The sequence below is a fragment of the Oncorhynchus mykiss genome, chromosome 6 (assembly GCF_013265735.2).
Source record: "Oncorhynchus mykiss isolate Arlee chromosome 6, USDA_OmykA_1.1, whole genome shotgun sequence".
Lineage (NCBI taxonomy): Eukaryota > Metazoa > Chordata > Actinopteri > Salmoniformes > Salmonidae > Oncorhynchus > Oncorhynchus mykiss.
In genome coordinates this window covers 98702179-98722657 of record NC_048570.1, presented here as the reverse complement: position 1 = coordinate 98722657, position 20479 = coordinate 98702179, and the positions used below count along the sequence as shown (strand labels likewise).

The following is a 20479-nucleotide window of genomic DNA, read 5'->3' as shown; positions in this document are numbered from 1 at the left end:
AATGTTTATTAATGTGCTCCGATGAAGCCTGTTTTCCCTAGGCAGACGTTAGAAGTAATACGAGAGGTTAACTCCAAGCTGTGACTGATTACAGAGTCCCGCATCACCAGGGGACTCACAGTATCTGATATTCGAGAGAGTCTGATCAGGAGAGAGAATTGGCAACAATGTGCCTCATCAAACAATAGAAAAGCTGCCTCACAACCTCCCCAATTCATCATTGAGAAGGTACCGTATGAGAGCTCTGTATCTGTAAAGGATATGTCTGCTTCAATGGCTCGATGTCTCAGCCTGGGAAGTTTTCTGGTGAAATGTAATTGTTTAATTTCTAAAGAGCCACTCAGATTCACCTCAATATTAACAGTGTGTATGTAATGCCTAGGGGCCAGAGGCTTTCAACCAAATCATAATCCTACACATCTGATATGAGTAATACACTCAGTTTGATAAGGGTTCTTCAGCTGTTCCACATAGGAGAACCTTTTTTGGTGTCCAGGTAGAACCCTTTTGGGTTCCAGGTAGAACCCTTTTTGGCTCCCAGGTAGAACTCTTTTGGGTTCCAGGCAGAACCCTTTTTGGCGCCCAGGTAGAACCCTTTTGGGTTCCAGGTACTACCCTCTATGGAAAGGGTTCTTCATATAACTTAAAATGCTTTTACCTGGACACCAAAAGGGTTCTACGCAGAACCAAACAGGGTTCCCCTATGGGGGACAACCAAAGAACCCTTTCAGGTTCTAGATAGCACCTTTTTAACTAAGAGTGTATTAGAACTGGTACTTTGTATATTGTAGTGTATTCCAGGGGTAGCTTTGACCGGGATGCGAACCCAGGTCCAGGGGTAGCTTTGACTGGGACGCGAACCCAGGTCCAGGGGTAGCTTTGACCGGGACGCGAACCCAGGTCCAGGAGTAGCCTTGACCGGGACGCGAACCCAGGTCCAGGAGTAGCCTTGACCGGGACGCAAACCCAGGTCCAGGGGTAGCCTTGACCGGGACGCGAACCCAGGTCCAGGGGTAGCCATGACCGGGACACGAACCCAGGTCCAGGGGTAGCCTTGACCGGGACACGAACCAGGTCCAGGGTTAGCTTTGACCGGGACACAAACCCAGGTCCAGGGGTAGCCTTGACCGGGACACGAACCAGGTCCAGGGGTAGCTTTGACCGGGACACGAACCAGGTCCAGGGGTAGCCTTGACCGGGACGCGAACCAGGTCCAGGGGTAGCCATGACCGGGACGCGAACCAGGTCCAGGGGTAGCCATGACCGGGACACGAACCCAGGTCCAGGTCCAGGGGTAGCCTTGACCAGGACGCAAACCCAGGTCCAGGGGTAGCCTTGACCGGGACACGAACCCAGGTCCAGGAGTAGCCTTGACCGGGACACGAACCCAGGTCCAGGGTTAGCCTTGACCGGGACGTGAACCCAGGTCCAGCCAACACCTCAACCATTACGCCAAGAGGTCCAAACCTCTTTACAAGGTCGTTAGGTGTTAAGTTAACACTGCTGAGAACAACTACAAAGAACAACTACAACACTGCTGACACAAAGAACTACAACACTGCTGACACAAAGAACTACAACACTGCTGACACAAAGAACTACAACACTGCTGACACAAAGAACTACAACACTGCTGACACAAAGAACTACAACACTGCTGACACAAAGAACTACAACACTGCTGACACAAATAACTACAACACTGCTGACACAAAGAACTACAACACTGCTGACACAAAGAACTACAACACTGCTGACACAAAGAACTACAACACTGCTGACACAAATAACTACAACACTGCTGACCCAAAGAACTACAACACTGCTGACACAAATAACTACAACACTGCTGACACAAATAACTACAACACTGCTGACACAAAGAACTACCACACTGCTGACACAAATAACTACAACACTGCTGACACAAAGAACTACAACACTGCTGACACAAAGAACTACAACACTGCTGACACAAAGAACTACAACACTGCTGACACAAAGAACTACAACACTGCTGACACAAATAACTACAACACTGCTGACACAAATAACTAGAACAACACTGCTGACACAAAGAACTACAACACTGCTGACACAAAGAACTACAACACTGCTGACACAAAGAACTACAACACTGCTGACACAAAGAACTACAACACTGCTGACACAAAGAACTACAACACTGCTGACACAAAGAACTACAACACTGCTGACACAAAGAACTACAACACTGCTGACACAAAGAACTACAACACTGCTGACACAAAGAACTACAACACTGCTGACACAAAGAACTACAACACTGCTGACACAAAGAACTACAACACTGCTGACACAAAGAACTACAACACTGCTGACACAAAGAACTACAACACTGCTGACACAAAGAACTACAACACTGCTGACACAAAGAACTACAACACTGCTGACACAAAGAACTACAACACTGCTGACACAAAGAACTACAACACTGCGGACACAAATAACTACAACACTGCTGACACAAAGAACTACCACACTGCTGACACAAAGAACTACAACACTGCTGACCCAAAGAACTACAACCCTGCTGACACAAAGAACTACAACACTGCTGACACAAAGAACTACAACACTGCTGACACAAAGAACTACAACACTGCTGACACAAAGAACTACAACACTGCTGACACAAAGAACTACAACACTGCTGACACAAAGAACTACAACACTGCTGACACAAAGAACTACAACACTGCTGACACAAAGAACTACAACAACACTGCTGACACAAAGAACTACCACACTGCTGACACAAAGAACTACAACACTGCTGACACAAAGAACTACAACACTGCTGACACAAAGAACTACAACACTGCTGACACAAAGAACTACAACACTGCTGACACAAAGAACTACAACACTGCTGACACAAAGAACTACAACACTGCTGACACAAAGAACTACAACACTGCTGACACAAAGAACTACAACACTGCTGACACAAAGAACTACAACACTGCTGACACAAAGAACTACAACACTGCTGACACAAAGAACTACCACACTGCTGACACAAAGAACTCCACGTCATTAGAGACCCCTACACGTCAACCCTCTACACATTGTTAGAGACGCCACACGTCGTTTGTTGTCTGAACTGGTGTCCTATCAGATGGCAGACTGAATAATTGAAGGCATTGATTAACGTGATCAGTCTGCGGTGTTACACAAAGACCCACTTGACAAAGAACCGAACGATTCAGGAAGAACACTGAACGATGATCCCAAACAGTCAATCATATTTTTGATGATAACGTTTATATGAGATTCTATTTCAGGGGCGATGCTTTTGCAAACACAATCTTCTGATGATGCCACACAAAGACAGGAGAAGCTCTATCTCTCTCTCTCTCTCTCTCTCTGGAAGACGTCAATGGAGTTCTGGCATCAGCTTCCTGCCTGAAAGACTCCCTGGTAGAGAACAATCTGTGTGTGTGTGTTTATGTTCATGTGTGTGTGTGTGTGTGTGTGTGTGTGTGTGTGTGTGTGTGTGTGTGTGTTTGTGTGTCTGAACAGTCAAGTGTCTGCCTGGGCCTTTGTGTTTCTCCTGGCTGTCTGTTAAAGGCTGCTGATGTGGGTTGGTGGGCGGTTCAGCAAAAGGTAATTCAGCCACTCAGCATTGTAGGAGCAGCTACAGGTCCATCAAAACAACACTGACTACAGACCACGGCACTGCAAACAACACTGACTACAGACAACGGCACTTCAAACAACACTGACTACAGACCACGGCACTTCAAACAACACTGACTACAGACCACGACACTTCAAACAACACTGACTACAGACCACGGCACTTCAAACAACACTGACTACAGACCACGACACTGCAAACAACACTGACTACAGACCACGGCACTGCAAACAACACTGAATACAGACCAACACTGAGTACAGACCACAGCACTTCAAACAACACTGAGTACAGACCACGGCACTGCAAACAACACTGACTACAGACCACAACACTGCAAACAACACTGAGTGCAGACCACGGCACTGCAAACAACACTGAGTACAGACCACGGCACTGCAAACACTGACTACAGACCACGACACTTCAAACAACAATGACTACAGACCACGACACTTCAAACAACACTGACTACAGACCACGGCACTTCAAACAACACTGACTACAGACCACGACACTTCAAACAACACTGACTACAGACCACGACACTGCAAACCACTGACTACAGACCACGGCACTTCAAACCACTGACTACAGACCACGACACTTCAAACAACACTGACTACAGACCACGGCACTGCAAACAACACTGACTACAGACCACGGCACTGCAAACAACACTGACTACAGACCACGACACTTCAAACAACACTGACTACAGACCACGACACTTCAAACAACACTGACTACAGACCAACACTGACTACAGACCACGGCGCTGCAAACAACACTGACTACAAACCACGACACTACAGACCAACACTGACTACAGACCACGACACTTCAAACAACACTGACTACAGACCAACACTGACTACAAACCATGACACTTCAAACAACACTGACTACAGACCACGACACTTCAAACAACACTGACTACAGACCACGGCACTTCAAACAACACTGACTACAGACCAACACTGACTACAGATCACGACACTTCAAACAACACTGACTACAGACCACGACACTTCAAACAACACTGACTACAGACCACGGCACTTCAAACAACACTGACTACAGACCAACACTGACTACAGACCAACACTGACTACAGACCAACACTGACTACAGATCACGACACTGCACACAACACTGACTACAGACCACGACACTGCAAACAACACTGAATACAGACCAACACTGAGTACAGACCACGGCACTTCAAACAACACTGAGTACAGACCACGGCACTGCAAACAACACTGACTACAGACCACAACACTGCAAACAACACTGAGTGCAGACCACGGCACTGCAAACAACACTGAGTACAGACAACGACACTTCAAACAACAATGACTACAGACCACGGCACTTCAAACAACACTGACTACAGACCACGGCACTTCAAACAACACTGACTACAGACCACGACACTTCAAACAACACTGACTACAGACCACGACACTGCAAACCACTGACTACAGACCACGGCACTTCAAACCACTGACTACAGACCACGACACTTCAAACAACACTGACTACAGACCACGGCACTGCAAACAACACTGACTACAGACCACGGCACTGCAAACAACACTGACTACAGACCACAACACTTCAAACAACACTGACTACAGACCAACACTGACTACAGACCACGGCACTGCAAACAACACTGACTACAGACCACGGCACTGCAAACAACACTGACTACAGACCACGACACTTCAAACAACACTGACTACAGACCACGACACTTCAAACAACACTGACTACAGACCAACACTGACTACAGACCACGGCACTGCAAACAACACTGACTACATACCACGACACTTCAAACAACACTGACTACAGACCAACACTGACTACAGACCAACACTGACTACAGACCAACACTGACTACAGACCACGACACTTCAAACAATACTGACTACCGACCACGGCACTGCAAACAACACTGACTACAAACCACGACACTACAGACCAACACTGACTACAGACCAACACTGACTACAAACCACGACACTTCAAACAACACTGACTACAGACCACAACACTTCAAACAACACTGACTACAGACCACGGCACTTCAAACAACACTGACTACAGACCAACACTGACTACAGACCAACACTGACTACAGACCAACACTGACTACAGATCACGACACTTCAAACAACACTGACTACAGACCACGACACTTCAAACAGTTTCTCTTAATCTTTTACTCTGAAGATCAAATCATATAACTGACTGAGTTGATGTGTTACTGTCATATTGATCACATCATATAACTGACTGAGTTGATGTATTACTGTCATATTGATCACATCATATAACTGACTGAGTTGATGTATTACTGTCATATTGATCACATTATATAACTGACTGAGTTGATGTGTTACTGTCCTATTGATCACATTATATAACTGACTGAGTTGATGTATTACTGTCATATTGATCACATCATATAACTGACTGAGTTGATGTATTACTGTCATATTGATCACATCATATAACTGACTGAGTTGATGTATTACTGTCATATTGATCACATTATATAACTGACTGAGTTGATGTATTACTGTCATATTGATCACATCATATAACTGACTGAGTTGATGTGACACTGTCCTGTAATGCTAAACTGAATCTCTATACAACATGACAAAGTTTACATTGTTTAATATATGATGTTTACTTTGTCAGATATCAGACCTGTTACTATATCGGACCTGTAGGCAATGTGCCTGTCTGTCTGTCTGTCTGTCTGTCTGTCTGTCTGTCTGTCTGTCTGTCTGCCTGTCTGCCTGCCTGTCTGTCTGCCTGTCTGTTTGCCTGCCTGTCTGTTTGCCTGCCTGTCTGTCTGTCTGCCTGTCTGTTTGCCTGCCTGTCTGTTTGCCTGCCTGCCTGTCTGTCTGTCTGTCTGTCTGCCTGCCTGTCTGTCTGTCTGCCTGTCTGTTTGCCTGCCTGTCTGTTTGCCTGCCTGCCTGTCTGTCTGTCTGTCTGTCTGTCTGTCTGTCTGCCTGCCTGCCTGTCTGTCTGTCTGCCTGTCTGTCTGCCTGCCTGTCTGTTTGCCTGCCTGCCTGTCTGTCTGTCTGCCTGCCTGCCTGCCTGCCTGTCTGCCTGTCTGTCTGCCTGCCTGCCTGCCTGTAAGAAGCAATATGATTGAAATAATATTTGTAAGGGACAGATGGAAACGTCTACTGTAAAATCAATTGAACACCCCGTCATAGAATGAACTCAAAATAATGATTACGACCACAAGTAACAATAACAATAAATCAGTTTGACAACCCTGTCCTGTCCTGTTAAATCAGTTTGACAACCCTGTCCTGTCCTGTTAAATCAATTGAACACCCTGTCATAGAATGACCTCAAAATAATGATTACGACCACAAATAACAATAACTGTAGCGACCCTGTGTTTATAAAGGTAGATATCGACTTTGCTTTTGAGGCACAATCGATCCCACACAGGGCTATGGGTTTAGAAGGTTGAGGGTTCACTGACGACCACAGAGGAGCTCTACCTGCCTGTTTCGTTACACTTCGATCAGAGCCGGCCAGAAGGTTGAGGGTTCACTGACGACCACAGAGGAGCTCTACCTGCCTGTTTCGTTACACTACAATCAGAGCCGACGAGAAGGTTGAGGGTTCACTGACGACCACAGAGGAGCTCTACCTGCCTGTTTCGTTACACTACGATCAGAGCCGGCCAGAAGGTTGAGGGTTCACTGACGACCACAGAGGAGCTCTACCTGCCTGTTTCGTTACACTACGGTCAGAGCCGGCCAGAAGGTTGAGGGTTCACTGACGACCACAGAGGAGCTCTACCTGCCTGTCTCATTACACTACGATCAGAGCCGACCAGAAGGTTGAGGGTTCACTGACGACCACAGAGGAGCTCTACCTGCCTGTTTCGTTACACTACGATCAGAGCCGGCTGCAGACAATCATCAGCTAGAAGGAAATCAGATTTTCAACATTTTGATGACATATTTATAATGATATAAAATATATGAAACCAATTTCCCAATCAACAGGTTTCTGTGCCAATGCACCACACAACCAATAAACAAAGCATACTGACTTCGGGCTCTTCAATATCATGTTTTAAGTTTTCAAGACGACAATAACTCGACAAACAGAAAACACCTTATAGGTTTACCCAGTATAGAAGGCTTGGCTTGACAATCTCTGAATGTCATTAAAAAAAAAAAGTTTAGTAAAACATGTCTCTTTCCAGTCATCGATTGGCTGCTGCACAGGGCTGGCAGGTAGACTAGTGGTTAGAGTGGAGGGGTGGCTGGTAGTCTAGTGGTTAGAGTGGAGGGGTGGCTGGTAGCCTAGTGGTTAGAGTGGAGGGGCGGCAGGTAGCCTAGTGGTTAGAGTGGAGGGGCGGCAGGTAGACTAGTGGTTAGAGTGGAGGGGCGGCAGGTAGCCTAGTGGTTAGAGTGGAGGGGCGGCAGGTAGACTAGTGGTTAGAGTGGAGGGGCGGCAGGTAGACTAGTGGTTAGAGTGGAGGGGCTGGCAGGTAGACTAGTGGTTAGAGTGGAGGGGCGGCAGGTAGACTAGTGGTTAGAGTGGAGGGGCGGCAGGTAGCCTAGTGGTTAGAGTGGAGGGGCGGCAGGTAGACTAGTGGTTAGAGTGGAGGGGCGGCAGGTAGACTAGTGGTTAGAGTGGAGGGGCGGCAGGTAGCCTAGTGGTTAGAGTGGAGGGGCGGCAGGTAGCCTAGTGGTTAGAGTGTTGGACTAGTAACCAGCAGGTAGACTAGTGGTTAGAGCGTTGGGCCAGTAACCAGCAGGTAGACTAGTGGTTAGAGTGTTGGGTCGGTAACCAGCAGGTAGCTTAGTGGTTAGAGTGTTGGACTAGTAACCAGCAGGTAGCCTAGTGGTTAGAGTGTTGGGTCAGTAACCAGCAGGTAGCCTAGTGGTTAGAGTGTTGGACTACTAACCAGCAGGTAGCCTAGTGGTTAGAGTGTTGGGTCAGTAACCAGCAGGTAGCCTAGTGGTTAGAGTGTTGGACTAGTAACCAGCAGGTAGCCTAGTGGTTAGAGTGTTGGGTCAGTAACCAGCAGGTAGCCTAGTGGTTAGAGTGTTGGACTAGTAACCAGCAGGTAGCCTAGTGGTTAGAGTGTTGGACTAGTAACCAGCAGGTAGCCTAGTGGTTAGAGTGTTGGACTAGTAACCAGCAGGTAGACTAGTGGTTAGAGCATTGGACTAGTAACCAGCAGGTAGACTAGTGGTTAGAGTGTTGGACTAGTAACCAGCAGGTAACCTAGTGGTTAGAGTGTTGGACTAGTAACCAGCAGTTAATCTAGTGGTTAGAGTGTTGGACTAGTAACCAGCAGGTAGTCTAGTGGTTAGAGTGTTGGATTAGTAACCAGCAGGTAGACTAGTGGTTAGAGTGTTGGACTAGTAACCAGCAGGTAGACTAGTGGTTAGAGTGTTGGACTAGTAACCAGCAGGTAGACTAGTGGTTAGAGTGTTGGGTCAGTAACCAGCAGGTAGCCTAGTGGTTAGAGCGTTGGGTCAGTAACCAGCAGGTAGCCTAGTGGTTAGAGTGTTGGACTACTAACCAGCAGGTAGCCTAGTGGTTAGAGTGTTGGGTCAGTAACCAGCAGGTAGCCTAGTGGTTAGAGTGTTGGACTAGTAACCAGCAGGTAGCCTAGTGGTTAGAGTGTTGGGTCAGTAACCAGCAGGTAGCCTAGTGGTTAGAGTGTTGGACTAGTAACCAGCAGGTAGCCTAGTGGTTAGAGTGTTGGACTAGTAACCAGCAGGTAGCCTAGTGGTTAGAGTGTTGGACTAGTAACCAGCAGGTAGACTAGTGGTTAGAGCATTGGACTAGTAACCAGCAGGTAGACTAGTGGTTAGAGTGTTGGACTAGTAACCAGCAGTTAATCTAGTGGTTAGAGTGTTGGACTAGTAACCAGCAGGTAGTCTAGTGGTTAGAGTGTTGGATTAGTAACCAGCAGGTAGACTAGTGGTTAGAGTGTTGGACTAGTAACCAGCAGGTAGACTAGTGGTTAGAGTGTTGGACTAGTAACCAGCAGGTAGACTAGTGGTTAGAGTGTTGGGTCAGTAACCAGCAGGTAGCCTAGTGGTTAGAGCGTTGGGTCAGTAACCAGCAGGTAGCCTAGTGGTTAGAGTGTTGGACTAGTAACCAGCAGGTAGTCTAGTGGTTAGAGTGTTGGACTAGTAACCAGCAGGTAGCCTAGTGGTTAGAGCGTTGGGTCAGTAACCAGCAGGTAGCCTAGTGGTTAGAGTGTTGGACTAGTAACCAGCAGGTAGCCTAATGGTTAGAGTGTTGGACTAGTAACCAGCAGGTAGCCTAGTGGTTAGAGTGTTGGACTAGTAACCAGCAGGTAGACTAGTGGTTAGAGTGTTGGACTAGTAACCAGCAGGTAGTCTAGTGGTTAGAGTGTTGGACTAGTAACCAGCAGGTAGCCTAGTGGTTAGAGCATTGGACTAGTAACCAGCAGGTAGACTAGTGGTTAGAGTGTTGGACTAGTAACCAGCAGGTAACCTAGTGGTTAGAGTGTTGGACTAGTAACCAGCAGTTAATCTAGTGGTTAGAGTGTTGGACTAGTAACCAGCAGGTAGTCTAGTGGTTAGAGTGTTGGACTAGTAACCAGCAGGGTAGCCTAGTGGTTAGAGTGTTGGACTAGTAACCAGCAGGTAGACTAGTGGTTAGAGTGTTGGATTAGTAACCAGCAGGTAGACTAGTGGTTAGAGTGTTGGACTAGTAACCAGCAGGTAGACTAGTGGTTAGAGTGTTGGGTCAGTAACCAGCAGGTAGCCTAGTGGTTAGAGCGTTGGGTCAGTAACCAGCAGGTAGACTAGTGGTTAGAGTGTTGGACTAGTAACCAGCAGGTAGCCTAGTGGTTAGAGTGTTGGACTAGTAACCAGCAGGTAGCCTAGTGGTTAGAGTGTTGGACTAGTAACCAGCAGGTAGCCTAGTGGTTAGAGTGTTGGACTAGTAACCAGCAGGTAGCCTAGTGGTTAGAGTGTTGGGTCAGTAACCAGCAGGTAGCCTAGTGGTTAGAGTGTTGGACTAGTAACCAGCAGGTAGCCTAGTGGTTAGAGCATTGGACTAGTAACCAGCAGGTAGCCTAGTGGTTAGAGTGTTGGACTAGTAACCAGCAGGTAGCCTAGTGGTTAGAGTGTTGGGCCAGTAACCAAAAGGTTGCTGTATCAAATCCCCGTAGCTGTCAAGGTAAAAATCTGTCGTTCTGCCATCTGAACAAGGCAGTTAATTGGAACCACCCATCCCGGATCCGGGATAATTGTCATCAACGGTCAAATAATCTTACTAGAAAATATTTATATTCATGAAATCACAAGTGAAATATAGCGAAACACAGCTTAGCCTTTTGTTAATCACCCGGTGGTCTCAGATTTAGAAATTATGCTTTACAGCGAAAACAATACAAGCGTTTGTGTAAGTTTATCGATATACTAACAAAACATTATGTACACCTAGCGGCAGGCAACTTGGTCACGAAAATCAGAAAAGCAATCGAATTAATCATTTACCTTTGATGATCTTCGGATGTTTTCACTCACGAGACTCCCAGTTAGACAGCAAATGTTCCTTTTGTTCCATAAAGATATTTTTTTTATATCCAAATACCTCCGTTAGTTTGATGCGTTATGCCCAGGAATCCACCGGAAATAGAGGTCACGACAACGCAGACCATACCAGACCATAAATCACCATACCCCATAATGACATCACCATACCCCATAATGACATCACCATACCCCATAATGACACCACCATACCCCATAATGACATCACCATACCCCATAATGACATCACCATACCAGACCATAAATCACCATACCCCATAATGACATCACTATACCCCATAATGACATCACCATACCCCACAATGACATCACCATACCCCATAATGACATCACCATACCCCATAATGACATCTTCATACCCCATAATGACATCACCATACCCCACAATGACATCACCATACCCCGTAATGACATCATCATACCCCATAATGACACCACCATACCCCATAATGACATCTTCATACCCCATAATGACATCACCATACCCCATAATGACATCACCATACCCCATAATGACATCACCATACCAGACCATAAATCACCATACCTCATAATGACATCACCATACCCCATAATGACATCACCATACCCCATAATGACATCACCATACCCCATAATGACATCTTCATACCCCATAATGACATCACCATACCCCATAATGACATCACCATACCCCATAATGACATCTTCATACCCCATAATGACATCACCATACCCCATAATGACATCACCATACCAGACCATAAATCACCATACCCCATAATGACATCACCATACCAGACCATAAATCACCATACCAGACCATAAATCACCATACCCCATAATGACATCACCATACCCCAAAATGACATCACCATACCCCAAAATGACATCACCATACCCCACAATGACATCACCATACCCCACAATGACATCACCATACCCCACAATGACATCACCATACCCCACAATGACATCACCATACCCCATAATGACATCACCATACCCCATAATGACATCACCATACCCCATAATGACATCACCAAACCCCATAATGACATCATCAAACCCCATAATGACATCATCATACCCCATAATGACATCACAATACCCCATAATGACATCACCAAACCCCATAATGACATCATCAAACCCCATAATGACATCTTCATACCCCATAATGACATCACCATACCCCATAATGACATCACCATACCCCATAATGACATCACCATACCAGACCATAAATCACCATACCCCATAATGACATCACCATACCCCATAATGACATCACCATACCCCATAATGACATCACCATACCCCATAATGACATCTTCATACCCCATAATGACATCACCATACCCCATAATGACATCACCATACCTCATAATGACATCACCATACCCCATAATGACATCACCATACCCCATAATGACATCACCATACCCCATAATGACATCACCATACCTCATAATGACAAAGGAAAACTACTTTTTAGGCATTTTTGCTAATTTATAAAAGTAAAATAAAAGACTTAAATATCAAATGTACATAAGTATTCAGACCCTTTACTCAGTACTTTGAAGCACCTTTGGCAGCGATTACAGCCTTGACTCTTCTTGAGTATGAGCTTGGCACACCTGTATTTGGGGAGTTTCTCCCATTGTTCTCTGCAGATCCTCTCAAGCTCTGTCAGGTTGGATGGGGGAGCATTGTTGCACAGCGATTTTCAGGTCTCTCCAAAGATGTTCGATTGGGTTCAAGTCTGGGCTCTGACTGGGCTACTCAAGGACATTCAGAGACTTGTCTCGAAGCCACTACTGCGTTGTCTTGGCTGTGTGCTTAGGGTCGTTGTCCTGTTGGAAGATGAACCTTCGCCCCAGTCTGTCCTGAGCCATCTGGAGCAGGTTTTCATCAAGGATCTCTCTGTACTTTGCTCCGTTCATCTTTACCTCGATCCTGACTAGTCTCCCAGTCCCTGCAGCTGAAAAACATCCCCACAGTATGATGCTGCCACCACCATGCTTCACCGTAGGGATGGTGCCAGACGTGAGGCTTGTTATTCAGGCCAAAGAGTTCAATCTTGGTTTCATCAGACCAGATCATTTTGTTTCTCATGGTCTGAGTGTCTTTAAGTGCCTTTTTACAAACTCCAAGTGGGCTGCCATGTGCCTTTTACTGAGAAATAGATTCCGTCTGCCCACTCTACCATAAAGGCCTGATTGGTGGAGTGCTGCAGAGATTGTTGTCCTTCTGGAAGGTTATTCCATCTCCACAGTGGAACACTTGAGCTCAGTCAGAGTGACCATCGGGTTCTTGTTCACCTCCCGGACCAAGGCCCTTCTTCCCTGATTGCTCAGTTTGTCCGGGCGGCCAGCTCTAGGTAGAGTCTTGGTGGTTCCAAACTTCTAACATTTAAGAATGATGGAGGCCACTGTGTTCTTGGGGACCTTGTTTTGGTTACCTTTCCCAGATCTGTGCCTCGACACAATACTGTCTCGTAGCTCTACAGACAATTCCTTCGTCCTCATGGCTTGGATTTTGCTCAGACATGCACTGTCAACTGTGGGACCTTATATAGACAAAACACACTACCCTCCCCTGTCCCCCCCAAAACACACTACCCTCCCCTGTCCCCCCCAAAACACACTACCCTCCCCTGTCCCCCCCAAAACACACTACCTTCCCTGTCCCCCCAAAACACACTACCCTCCCCTGTCCCCCCCAAAACACACTACCCTCCCCTGTCCCCCCCAAAACACACTACCCTCCCCTGTCCCCCCCAAAACACACTACCCTCCCCTGTCCCCCCCAAAACACACTACCCTCCCCTGTCCCCCCCAAAACACACTACCTTCCCTGTCCCCCCAAAACACACTACCCTCCCCTGTCCCCCCCCAAAACACACTACCCTCCCCTGTCCCCCCCAAAACACACTACCCTCCCCTGTCCCCCCCAAAACACACTACCCTCCCCTGTCCCCCCCAAAACACACTACCTTCCCTGTCCCCCCAAAACACACTACCCTCCCCTGTCCCCCCCAAAACACACTACCCTCCCCTGTCCCCTCCAAAACACACTACCCTCCCCTGTCCCCCCCAAAACACACTACCCTCCCCTGTCCCCCCCAAAACACACTACCCTCCCCTGTCCCCCCCAAAACACACTACCTTCCCTGTCCCCCCAAAACACACTACCCTCCCCTGTCCCCCCCAAAACACACTACCCTCCCCTGTCCCCCCCAAAACACACTACCCTCCCCTGTCCCCCCCAAAACACACTACCCTCCCCTGTCCCCCCCAAAACACACTACCCTCCCCTGTCCCCCCCAAAACACACTACCCCCCCTGTCCCCCCCAAAACACACTACCCTCCCCTGTCCCCCCCAAAACACACTACCCTCCCCTGTCCCCCCCAAAACACACTACCCTCCCCTGTCCCCCCCAAAACAAACTACACTCCCCTGTCCCCCCCAAAACACACTACCCTCCCCTGTCCCCCCCAAAACACACTAGCATCCCCTGTCCCCTCCAAAACACACTACCCTCCCCTGTCCCCCCCAAAACACACTACCTTCCCCTGTCCCCCCCAAAACACACTACCTTCCCCTGTCCCCCCCAAAACACACTACCCGCCCCTGTCCCCCCCAAAACACACCGAACCCTCCCCTGTCCCCCCCAAAACACACCGAACCCTCCCCTGTCCCCCCCAAAACACACTACCCTCCCAAGGCAACAAAATCAGTTTGACAACCCTCCCCTCCCCTGTTAAATCAGTTTGACAACCCTCCCATCCCCTGTTAAATCAGTTTGACAACCCTCCCCTTCCCTGTTAAATCAGTTTGACAACCCTCCCCTCCCCTGTTAAATCAGTTTGACAACCCTCCCCTCCCCTGTTAAATCAGTTGGACAACCCTCCCCTCCCCTGTTAAATCAGTTTGACAACCCTCCCCTGTTAAATCAGTTTGACAACCCTCCCCTGTTAAATCAGTTTGACAACCCTGTCCTGTCCTGTTAAATCAGTTTGACAACCCTCCCCTCCCCTGTTAAATCAGTTTGACAACCCTCCCCTCCCCTGTTAAATCAGTTTGACAACCCTCCCCTGTTAAATCAGTTTGACAACCCTCCCCTCCCCTGTTAAATCAGTTTGACAACCCTCCCCTCCCCTGTTAAATCAGTTTGACAACCCTCCCCTCCCCTGTTAAATCAGTTTGACAACCCTCCCCTCCCCTGTTAAATCAGTTTGACAACCCTCCCCTGTCCTGTTAAATCAGTTTGACAACCCTCCCCTCCCCTGTTAAATCAGTTTGACAACCCTCCCCTCCCCTGTTAAATCAGTTTGACAACCCTCCCCTGTTAAATCAGTTTGACAACCCTCCCCTCCCCTGTTAAATCAGTTTGACAACCCTCCCCTGTCCTGTTAAATCAGTTTGACAACCCTCCCCTCCCCTGTCCTGTTAAATCAGTTTGACAACCCTCGCCTCCCCTGTTAAATCAGTTTGACAACCCTCCCCTCCCCTGTTAAATCAGTTTGACAACCCTCCCCTCCCCTGTTAAATCAGTTTGACAACCCTCCACTGTCCTGTTAAATCAGTTTGACAACCCTCCCCTCCCCTGTTAAATCAGTTTGACAACCCTCCCCTGTCCTGTTAAATCAGTTTGACAACCCTCCCCTGTCCTGTCCTGTTAAATCAGTTTGACAACCCTCCCCTGTCCTGTTAAATCAGTTTGACAACCCTCCCCTCCCCTGTTAAATCAGTTTGACAACCCTGTCCTGTCCTGTTAAATCAGTTTGACAACCCTCCCCTGTCCTGTTAAATCAGTTTGACAACCCTCCCCTCCCCTGTTAAATCAGTTTGACAACCCTGTCCTGTCCTGTTAAATCAGTTTGACAACCCTCCCCTCCCCTGTTAAATCAGTTTGACAACCCTCCCCTCCCCTGTTAAATCAGTTTGACAACCCTCCCCTGTCCTGTTAAATCAGTTTGACAACCCTCCCCTGTTAAATCAGTTTGACAACCCTCCCCTCCCCTGTTAAATCAGTTTGACAACCCTCCCCTCCCCTGTTAAATCAGTTTGACAACCCTCCCCTGTCCTGTTAAATCAGTTTGACAACCCTCCCCTGTCCTGTTAAATCAGTTTGACAACCCTCCCCTCCCCTGTTAAATCAGTTTGACAACCCTCCCCTCCCCTGTTAAATCAGTTTGACAACCCTGTCCTGTCCTGTTAAATCAGTTTGACAACCCCCCCTCCCCTGTTAAATCAGTTTGACAACCCTCCCCTCCCCTGTTAAATCAGTTTGACAACCCTCCCCTCCCCTGTCCTGTTAAATCAGTTTGACAACCCTCGCCTCCCTTGTTAAATCAGTTTGACAACCCTGTCCTGTCCTGTTAAATCAGTTTGACAACCCCCCCTCCCCTGTTAAATCAGTTTGACAACCCTCCCCTCCCCTGTTAAATCAGTTTGACAACCCTCCCCTCCCCTGTTAAATCAGTTTGACAACCCTCCACTGTCCTGTTAAATCAGTTTGACAACCCTCCCCTCCCCTGTTATATCAGTTTGACAAACCTCCCCTCCCCTGTTAAATCAGTTTGACAACCCTCCCCTCCCCTGTCCTGTTAAATCAGTTTGACAACCCTCCCCTGTCCTGTTAAATCAGTTTGACAACCCTCCCCTCCCCTGTTAAATCAGTTTGACAACCCTCCCCTCCCCTGTTAAATCAGTTTGACAACCCTCCCCTGTCCTGTTAAATCAGTTTGACAACCCTCCCCTGTCCTGTTAAATCAGTTTGACAACCCTCCCCTCCCCTCCCCTGTTAAATCAGTTTGACAACCCTCCCCCCTCTGTTAAATCAGTTTGACAACCCTCCCCTCCCCTGTTAAATCAGTTGGACAACCCTCCCCTCCCCTGTTAAATCAGTTTGACAACCCTCCCCTCCCCTCCCCTTTTAAATCAGTTTGACAACCCTCCCCCCTCTGTTAAATCAGTTTGACAACCCTCCCCTCCCCTCCCCTGTTAAATCAGTTTGACAACCCTCCCCCCTCTGTTAAATCAGTTTGACAACCCTCCCCTGTCCTGTCCTGTTAAATCAGTTTGACAGCCCTCCACTGTCCCTTAAGCAATATGGTTTATTTCTGCACCCTTTTTCCTGGAATCTGTGATGTTCAACCCTGAATGATCTCTGCAGCTCTTCTCATAGACGTCTTCCAGATTCGCTACTGAGCAATTGAGAGGTAGCTAGATTGAAGATAAAGCCTGCATCCCTATTGACACCCGATTCCCCTACATAGTGCACTACTGTTGCACAGGGCAGTGGTGAAAAGTTAGTGCACCCTAGAGAATAGGGGCCGTTTGAGACGCAGAGTCCCAAGGTTGAAGGTACGTGAGTTGCTATAGTTACTGTCTATCTCTGGTTGTCGTTACACCACGTGTAGAGGAGAGACGAGGGAGGATGGAGGGAGGGAGGGAGGGAGGGAGGGAGGGAGGGAGGGGAGAGGGAGGGGGGATATCAGGAGGGAGGGAGGGGGGGGAGAGGGGGGGGGGGATATAAGGAGAGAGGGGAGGGGGGAATCAGGCTCTTTCTAACAGGTTACTCTACTGAGTAGCTGTGTTCCACTCTCTCACATCACTGTCCTCACTAACTCTGATACCAGGAGGGAGGGAGGGAGGGAGGGAGGGAGGGAGGGAGGGAGGAGGGGAGGAAGGGGGGGAGGGGAGGGAGGGAGGGGAGGTGGGGAGGGAGGGAGGGAGGTGGGGAGGGAGGGAGGGAGGGAGGGAGGGAGGGGAGGGGAGGATATCAGGCTCTTTCTAACAGGTTACTCTACTGAGCAGCGGTGTTCCACTCTCTCACATCACTGTCCTCACTAACTCTGATATCAGGAGGGAGGGAGAAGGGGGGGAGGGAGGGAGGGATGGGAGGGGAGGGGAGAGAGGGGTGGATATCAGGCTCTTTCTAACAGGTTACTGTACTGAGCAGCTGAGTTCCACTCTCTCACATCATAAGCATCATTATTTTTTTCAGTCTGTTATTTTTCTCCTCAACAGTTAACAAGGTAACTCTGTAACCACTGGTAAAGGTGCTGTCTCTCTATTAGGGCGCATTAGGCTGGATGGGAGTAGAGAGCTGTGGTGTCTGTGGAACAGATAGATAGATAGATGGATGGGAGAGGAGAGCTGTGGTGTCTGTGGAACAGATAGATAGATAGATGGATGGGAGCAGAGAGCTGTGGTGTCAGGGGAACAGATAGATAGATAGATAGATGGATGGGAGCGGAGAGCTGTGGTGTCAGGGGAACAGATAGATAGATGGGAGCTGAGTCCTGTGGTGTCAGGGGAACAGATAGAAAGATGGATGGGAGCTGAGTGCTGTGGTGGGAGGGGGGAGAGCTGTGGTGGGAGGGGGAGCAGATAGATAGATGGGAGCTGAGTGCTGTGGTGTCAGGGGAACAGATAGATAGATGGATAGGAGCTGAGTGCTGTGGTGGGAGGGGGGAGAGAGCTGTGGTGGGACGGGGAGCAGAGAGCTGTGGTGTCAGGGGAACAGATAGATAGATAGATAGATAGATGGATGGGAGGGGAGAGCTGTGGTGTCAGGGGAACAGATAGATAGATGGATGGATGGGAGCGGAGAGCTGTGGTGTCAGGGGAACAGATAGATAGATGGATGGGAGCTGAGTGCTGTGGTGTCAGGGGAACAGATAGATAGATAGATGGGAGCTGAGTGCTGTGGTGTCAGGGGAACAGATAGATAGATGGATGGATGGGAGCGGAGAGCTGTGGTGTCAGGGGAACAGATAGATAGATGGATGGGAGCTGAGTGCTGTGGTGTCAGGGGAACAGATAGATAGATGGATGGGAGTGGAGAGCTGTGGTGTCAGGGGAACAGATAGATAGATGGATGGATGGGAGCGGAGAGCTGTGGTGTCAGGGGAACAGATAGATAGATGGATGGGAGCTGAGTGCTGTGGTGTCAGGGGAACAGATAGATAGATAGATGGGAGCTGAGTGCTGTGGTGTCAGGGGAACAGATAGATAGATGGATGGATGGATGGGAGCCGAGAGCTGTGGTGTCAGGGGAACAGATAGATAGATGGATGGATGGGAGCTGAGTGCTGTGGTGTCAGGGGAACAGATAGATAGATGGGAGCTGAGTGCTGTGGTGTCAGGGGAACAGATAGATAGATGGATGGATGGGAGCAGAGAGCTGTGGTGTCAGGGGAACAGATAGATAGATGGGAGCTGAGTGCTGTGGTGTCAGGGGAACAGATAGATAGATAGATGGATGGGAGCAGAGAGCTGTGGTGTCAGGGGAACAGATAGATAGATTGATGGGAGTGGAGAGCTGTGGTGTCAGGGGAACAGATAGATAGGTGGATGGGAGTGGAGAGCTGTGGTGTCAGGGGAACAGATAGATAGATAGATGGATGGGAGCAAGAAGACACTATTACCAACAGTTGGTTGGAGGTAAAACATGAACTATTCTAGTCACTATTACCAACAGTCAGTAGTCAGTATTACCAACAGTCAGTATTACCAACAGTCAGTATTACCAACAGTCAGTATTACCAACAGTCAGTAGTCAGTATTACCAACAGTCAGTAGTCAGTATTACTAACAGTCACTATTACCAACAGTCAGTAGCCACTATTACCAACAGTCAGTATTACCAACAGTCAGTAATACCAACAGTCAGTATTACCAACAGTCAGTAGTCACTATTACCAACAGTCAGTATTGCAAACAGTCAGTAGTCAGTATTACCAACAGTCAGTATTACCAATAGTCAGTATTGCAAACAGTCAGTAGTCACTATTACCAACAGTCAGTATTACCAACAGTCAGTAGTCACTATTACCAACAGTCAGTAGTCACTATTACCAACAGTCAGTGTTACCAAGAGTCAGTAGTCACTATTACCAACAGTCAGTAGTCACTATTACCAACAGTCAGTATTACCAACAGTCAGTATTACCAACAGTCAGTAGTCAGTATTACCAACAGTCAGTAGTCACTATTACCAACAGTCAGTATTACCAACGGTCACTATTACCAACAGTCAGTATTATCAACAGTCAGTAGTCACTATTACCAACAGTCAGTATTACCAACAGTCAGTAGTCACTATTACCAACAGTCAGTAGTGACTATTACCAACAGTCAGTAGTCACTATTACCAACAGTCAGTATTACCAACAGTCAGTAGTCACTATTACCAAC

General features: G+C 47.8%; 1 protein-coding gene across 1 annotated transcript in view; it reads right to left on the bottom strand.

Annotated features, from left to right (window-relative positions):
* The window catches only part of LOC110516022 (galanin receptor type 1-like), a 43961-nt gene that overhangs the window by 1723 nt on the left and 21759 nt on the right, over positions 1-20479 (bottom strand). The gene's annotated exons all lie outside the window — the stretch shown is intronic.